The following is a 7,350-nucleotide window of genomic DNA, read 5'->3' on the forward strand; positions in this document are numbered from 1 at the left end:
CGGCATCCACCTGTTTCTGGAGCCCCCACCAAGGCCCCACACGCTTTGATCCCAGGAAGAATAAGACAGTACTCAGAGCCTCCCATTCAGAGGTCACCATGACCCAGGCCACGTGGCCACCCTGCACCCACCCACCCAGGACTGGACCACCAAGGGAGGTGGACGTCGAGGTGGGCAAGGATGTGACTGAGCCAAAGCAGCTGCTCGGGGGATGCTGATGGGCTGTGCAGAGTGCAGACATAGGCTGGGGCTCCCGGTGGGCCTGCCCCCCACCAGGAGCCGGCTCACGTGGTGGGGGCAGCCCACGTGGAGGACAGTCCAGATGCGACATCACCAACACCAAGCAAGGACGCCAGAAGAAATGTGTGTTCAAACTATCAACAATAAAAACAAATTGGGATCAACCACGCTTACAGGAAAGACAGAATTATCTTTTTATTCTCTCTCTAGAACATGACAATACCAATGATTGTCCTGTGAAGAGGAGATCAAAGAACACCCAGCCAAAACAGCTAGGAGAAAAGGACTGCGGCTGAGTCAAAGCAGGTGATCGATAACAATGGCACATAAAATATTGTTATTTTTGGCTCAGTTTTTGTGACGTCTGTGTTGTCAGCTTTTTGAAATGTGTAATTTGTTGTGCTTTCTCATTCTAAGTAAAGATTCATTTTTGTATTAACATCACTTTTGTAGTTTTGCATTCTTTTTCTAAAAGAAGGCCCCAGGATTCTGGTCCTGCCCTGCCCAGACCCCGCTGAGAGGGAGCGGGGGTCTGGCGACCTCTGGGATCCCTTCCAGCTCTGTCATCGTATTGATCTCCAGAAGACCCAGGTGTCAGGACTGCAAGCCTCTGACAATAAGGTGATAATAAGGAATAATATTTGTACAGCTACTGGGTTTCCACAGTCCTTTCACGTCCATTATCTCATTCAATTCTCCCAACAACTCTGGCGTATGTAGGTAAATCATTCCATAGGCCTAAATAATAAATATTTTTAAAAAAGCTTGATAAAACCAGGGTGCCTTTAAATTAAGCATCTTCCCAGGGCCTGAACCGTCCCTCTGGCTTTTGCTGTGCCCGCCCCACCCCCATTCCGCCTGCGGCTCCTCGGCACCTGTTACCTGCTGCTGCCATTTCTCTACTCGGTGTCTGTTCACCCTCCCAAGGGCATCATCTGGTGGAGCCAGGAGACTTGGTTCCGGGCCCGGCCGTGTCACTCCATGTACGACCCCGGGCAGAGCTCTTTCCCTCTCTGGGCCGCTCCTGTCAAATGAGCAGGTTGGATGACACTGGGTAACCTCTGGCTGGCACTGCCCCTGGTTTTAGAATTTCTAACTTGTCCACCCGAGTGTTTCCAGGACATGAATTTACTCCTCCACCCTCAGAAGGCTCTGGCACCAGCGCCGCAGGCACAGTGTCCCCTCCTTTGGCCAGTCCCACTGTGCACCCGGGAACTCTTGTGTAGTGAAAGACACAAGCCCAAACCAGACCAGGAGATGTTGCTCCTGGTCCCTCCAGGGGTGGGGACTGGGCACAGTGATTGCTGAGGGACGCAGTGGGTAGCCTTTGCTCTCTGCTCAGGAACACTGGGGCCTCCCTGGGCTGGCAAATTTCTGCAGAAGTTCCAGCACTAGCAAGCTCTCTCCTTGCTCTCTGGGACAGAGGGCTGGCCAAAGGCCATGGGATAGTGTCCAAAGGAGGAACCCCACAGAGCTGCAACCCGCAAAGTCAGCCCTGGGGAGCCCAAAGCAGGTGGGACCGGGCAGAGCCCCTGAGCCAGGAACCCTGGGCTTCTGATCATCTTCTTTACACCCCTTCAGCCACTCCTGCCCTCAAGCAGCCAGTCAACAAGCACAGAGTGCCCTCCATCCCAGGCGCTGTCAGGAGGCTGCATCCTCCGCACACCTGGCAGGCCAGCCTCGTCCCTCCCATCTGGCCCCTTCCCTCCCAATCACCTGTATCTCTCCGTTCCCCTCCTTCCATCAGCTCTAACTCCTGAGCGCCCCCCTTCCGTATCCCGTCCTGCCTCACTATAGGGATGCAGAGGGCTCCCACCACCCTCAGGAAAGGAGGGGCAGCCTATGGCAGGGAGAATGTGCAAGGGCAGGGACAGCAGGCAGCCAGGGCTAACCCTGAGGAACAGCGTCCAACCAAGGGGCCAGGAAGGGATATTGGAGAGCTAGGGGAGGGGAGAGGGTGGGGGCACGATGATGGAAGCCACAGAGGAAGGACTGAAGACTCTCACTGTATCTGGGGCGGTGGGTCATTTCTGTGGATTTTCTGTAATTGCAACGTCAATTGTGCCTGCCTGCATCAGCCTCATAAAGAACTTCCCAGGTCTCGCAACTGGCCTCTCACAACCCTACTATTTAGGTTGGAATAAGGGTCCACCATGGCCAGCTTGCTGGTCTCTCTAGATGCCCTCCAGCTCCTCGAGGGCACTGGGCCCCTCAGCCAGGAGTGTCCTCAGCCCAGCATCACTGCATGTCCTTCGGGAGGCAGCTGGAGCCTCACCCTCCGGAAGCCTTCCTGGATCAGCCCTGCAGGCCCGTTGGCTGACCACTCCCTCTGTAGCACCCTTACCGTGAGACCTTGTGGCCTCCCACCTGCATCTTCAGGTCAGCACCAGCCCTGCTGCGTGAGGGGGCCTGGGGTCCATCCTCCTGGCTGTGGGCTCTTGTGCTTTGGGGCCCAGTAGGGCACTGGCGCAGAGACTTCTCCCAAATGCTCTCAGATCCAACAAAATCCCCAGCTGGGGTACACCTACCTACTGGGGAACACCGAATGATTTTATGTAGTATATGGACAACCTTCTTCAGATGGTTAGGCTTTTATTTTTCAACCTCCTATATATAGAAAGTGAAAATCATTTTTCATTAGAAAATTGGAATGCATTCCCCTTTTTAAATCAGTGTATTTCATTTTAAGTGAATCGATTTAAAGAAAAATATCACTAAATAATAGCATATTCGAAGAACTTTGGAATCACTGGAGTAGAGAGATGAACTCTGGGGCCCCTCCTGGCCCCAGCACCCGGCTGTCTGTAATTTCCATGAAAGGACCCTTTACTGCCCACAGAAAGGAGACCCTTAGCCCTTGGTGCACAGCAGCAAAGCCCACCTCCCAAGACTCTGTGTGTGTGTACACGCACTCACTCACACACACACACACACACGCACACACAAGCACGCAGTTGGGGGAGGAAGGTGGGCTGCAGAGTGGTTCTGGCACAGTTGAGCTGATCCAGTGCCCGCATCAGCCCTCAGTCTTAGCCCTCAGTTCAAAAAATTACTGGGCCACAGGATGCTGGTTCATGGAGACCCTGCCTCAGGCAGGCTTGCTCAGAGACTCAGACGTGGGTTAATTCGGAACCCTTCGGAATTTCATCTGCCTCCACATTGTGGAGGCTGAGGTCTATCCTGGCTCCAGTCTCGGGGGCCCCTGGATGAAGAAGCATTTCAACGGTCTCTGTCTCCCAGGCTGGCAGGGCAGGGGAGCGAGCCAGCGCTGGGAGGCAGCAGGCTGGACAGGTGCCCGGGGGTGGCACTGAGAGCCCTGGCTGCCCAGCCAGCCCAGAGCAGCAGCTGTGGCTGCTTCCGCTAGTTGAGTGGGACCCCCCACCTCCATCGCCAGCTGCGGAACCCGCTTACAGCCAGGTCCCTGCCCCGGAGCCTCCAGGCCTTCCCGCCACCCTCAGAATGCGGCCCAATCTCTCTCACACAGCCAACCGGGCCTCGGCAGCCAGCCCAGCTCTCGGCGCTCTTCCCTCACACTCCACGTTTCTCCCAAAATCCAATTTTCTGGGTCCTGCCCACTGGACCCCAGGGCATCATGCGCGCTCTCCCTCCGTGTGCCTTGCTCTGGCCCCCCCCACCTTTGCCCAGCTAACTTTGTCTAATCTTCAAATCTGTTTAGACATCACTAAACATCTTTCCTGTCCTCTGTGCCCAAAGCCCTGTCACAGGCCTCACCCAGCTTTGTGTCACCTCCTATCCGATGTCCTCCACCCCCTTCTGCGCTGGAAGCCGCAGGGCAGGTCTGTCTCCGTCATCTCTGTTGCCCTGGGGCTCAGCTGTGCGTCTGCCACCCGGTAGACAGCGCATGCTCTTTGAGTGAGTGAATGAATGGGTGAATGAGCGCTTCAGAGAAGTCATCACAAAGAGCAGGCATGAGGGTAAACTGCCGCAGAGGGCATTTGGGGAGTGACTCAGATTCCATATAACCGAGCCAAACGTTTCCAGTGAGTCTGTCCTCCCCAGAAGCGAGTGTCTCCCCGTTTCCCCAAGAGGGAACCTGTACTCAGAGATCCAGGGAGCCCAGAGACCCTGTGACTTAGACCCAAGTGTCTGAACCCCGCTGTACCTCCCCTGACAGACGATGGGTGTCCACCTGGGAGCCCGTCCCAGGGGATGCAAGAGAGGGGCTGGAATGGAGGCCTGAGCCCCGCCCCGCCCCACCCCGCTCCGCCCATCCTCACATTATGGAAAGGCGGGAGAGGGGCAGGGGCTGCATCTTCCTGCTCAGGCAGATCTCTCTTCACCTGCTTTTTCACAAACCAGAAAGAAAGGCTTGGGAAGATTTGAACATTCCTCCCCTGCAGGGCCATCCGGACCCACGGGCAGAGAAGTCCACTGTAAGATGTGCTCTCTCACCCCGGAACATTTCCCTCAGGCGGCTTCATCTTCTGCAACATTAGAGAATCATTTAGGTTAATAATCAGGGGTTAATAGCAGAGGGGAGCAACTAGCACAGAATTCTTAAAAATTTAAAACAGTTTTTAGAAGTAGTTTTTTTCTCTTTAATTGTGATAAAATATATATAACATGAAATTTACCATCTTAATGATTTGGGGCGTACAGTTCAGCAGCAGTGGGTACATCCACATTGCTGTACAAACCATCTCCACCATCCATCTCCAAAACCCTTTTTATCTTGCAAAGCTGAAGGCTCTGTATACTTTAGAGGGTAACTCCCTCATCCCCCCGCACTCCTGCTCCTGGCAACCTGTCTCTGTGGATCTGGCTGTTCCAGGTACCTCAAATCAGTGGAATCATGCAATAGTTCTCCTTTTGTGTCTGGCTCATTTCACTTAGCATCATGTCGTCCAGGTTCATCCAGGTAACAGGCCAGATTTCCCCCACTGTATATTTAGAGCATATTTTGTTTATCTATTCATCCATTGATGGACATCTAGATTGCTTCCACCTTTTGGCTATTGTGAACATGGATGTACAAATATCTTTTCAAGACCCCCACTGAAATCTTTGAGCATGTGCCAGATGTGGAGGAGAGAGTCGCTATGGCCTTAGCATGGGGCAGGACCAAGAGGGGACTCCCATGTAGTTTTCTGCTAGTTTCCAGGTGGTCTGCTGTAGGCGGAGCTTGGATTATTGCTTTGAGACTTTTTCCTTTTCTAATATATACTTAAACTCTATAAATTTCCCTCTTGGCTCTGCTCTAACTGTACCTACCCCACAATCGATATGTTGTATTTTCACTTTCATTCACTTCAATGTACTTTTAAAATTTCCCTTGGTTCTTCCTCCTTGACCCATCAGTTATTTACAGGTGTGTTGTTAAGCTGTCAAATACTTAGAGACTTTCCTCTTATCTTTCTGTTCTTGATTTCTACTTTAATTCCGCTGTGGTCAGGAACACACTCTGTATGGTTTCCATTCCTTTAAATTTGCAGGGGTTTATTTTATGGCCTATTTTGGAAAGAATGTGGATTGTGCTGTTGAGGGTGGAGTGTTCTACAATGGACTGTGGGTTGATGGTATTGTTGAGTTCTTCTATGTCCTTGCTGATTTCTGTCTAGTTGTTCCATTAACTGTTGAGACCAAGGTGTTGGTCTTCATCCATTATTAGGAATTTTTCTGTTTCTTCTTCCAGTTCTTTCAGTTTTTGCCTCATATATTTGCAGCTCTGATGTTTGATGGATTCACATTTAGGATTATTCTGTCTTCTAAATGTGACTTGACCCTACTATCATTACTTAATATCCTTCTGTCTCTGGTAATTTTTTTTTTTTTTTTTTTTTTTGCTCTCAAGCCTAGTTTATCTGAGATTAATACAGCAAATCCTGCTTCCTGATTAATATTTGCATGTATTTTTTCATCCTTTTACTTTCAACCTGACTATATGGTTATAGCTGATGTGAGTTTCTTGTGAACAGCACAGAGCTGGGTAATAGGAAATATTTTTTAATTCACTGTACCAATCCTTGTCTTTTACTGGTATGTTTAGACTGTTTATACTTAATGTAGTTATGTGAGGGCTTAACCTCTGCCTTTTTGTTTTCTGTTTGTTCTGTTTTCCATTTCTCTTTTCTTTTACTGCATTCTGTGGGTGATTTGAATGTTTTTAGTCTTCTTTGAATTATCTGTAGTGTTTTTGAATATATTTCTGTATATAGTCATAGTTTTTTTAGTGGTTACTCTCCCTTATTCACCCTCCCCTCTCAGACACATGGGGCCAAGCTGGGCTGGCTGAGAGCTGCAGGAATCCACCTACACCTTAGGGCCCACAGATATCCCATGGCCCCTCTAGGCATCCTCATGTCATATTATCCTACAATTGTACTTCGCTAGTGATCAATTCCTGTGACTAATTTTTCTTCCTGTCTGCCGGTGTGTGGTACTTTATGCCTCCCATGTTTCATTCTTTGAAGTTCTGATTGATTTCTTACACTTCCTCCTCATCCGTGTGGCCTCTCTGCTTGTTATCAGAACTTGATTGCAAAGTCTTGATGATAAAAGTCTCCAGCACAAGCTTAGCACCTTCCAAAATACCCGATTACCTGCACCCTTTCTCTGGACTTGCTTTAACCTATTCAGTCTTGCTCAAAGTGATGCTCTAAGAGACCTTGTGCTTAAACACTCCACATCTAACCCTGCCATGCCTGCTGGGTTTCTGAAGGGAGGAACCAAGTTGCTAATGGCCTTTACTTTTCTAACAGTCTCAGGAGACAAATTAGTGCAGGGCATAGATCTGCATAAAAGAAGTCATAGCCACATTGCCCTAGCTAAAGGGTAAAGCTGCATTGGTATGCACTGTGCAAAAACAGAGGCAGGCTTTAAGTCATAATTTGCATTTTCTCCATGCAGAGCTATTTATCTGGAGACGTTAAAGTTCTCTGTAAGTGAGGAACTTGTTGAGCATTGTGTAGGTGGATTCTGCCTGCATCTGGGTAGCTCACCCAGATTTTTGGGAGTGGGCAGCATGTGTGCTGGGATAGCTTTCCCTAAGTCTGTAACAATTGGCTCCTTGGATGAAGGAGAAGTTGAACTTAACATCAAGCCTCTCTCTGTAAGAGAATCTCAGAAGAGATGGCAAAAACCACAATCCCA

The 7,350-nt window shown here is 50.0% G+C and overlaps 1 long non-coding RNA gene across 1 annotated transcript; it reads right to left on the reverse strand.

Moving 5' to 3' along the window:
• Window positions 1-410: 410 nt before the first annotated feature.
• Window positions 411-4,680, reverse strand: LOC116659278. Its single transcript, XR_004314548.1, has 2 exons — window positions 2,585-4,680; window positions 411-1,264 (listed from the first exon to the last, which is right to left on the reverse strand). It is a non-coding gene; the product is annotated as an uncharacterized LOC116659278 (long non-coding RNA).
• Window positions 4,681-7,350: the final 2,670 nt, after the last annotated feature.

The sequence above is a fragment of the Camelus ferus genome, chromosome 23 (genome assembly GCF_009834535.1).
Source record: "Camelus ferus isolate YT-003-E chromosome 23, BCGSAC_Cfer_1.0, whole genome shotgun sequence".
NCBI classification, from domain to species: domain Eukaryota; kingdom Metazoa; phylum Chordata; class Mammalia; order Artiodactyla; family Camelidae; genus Camelus; species Camelus ferus.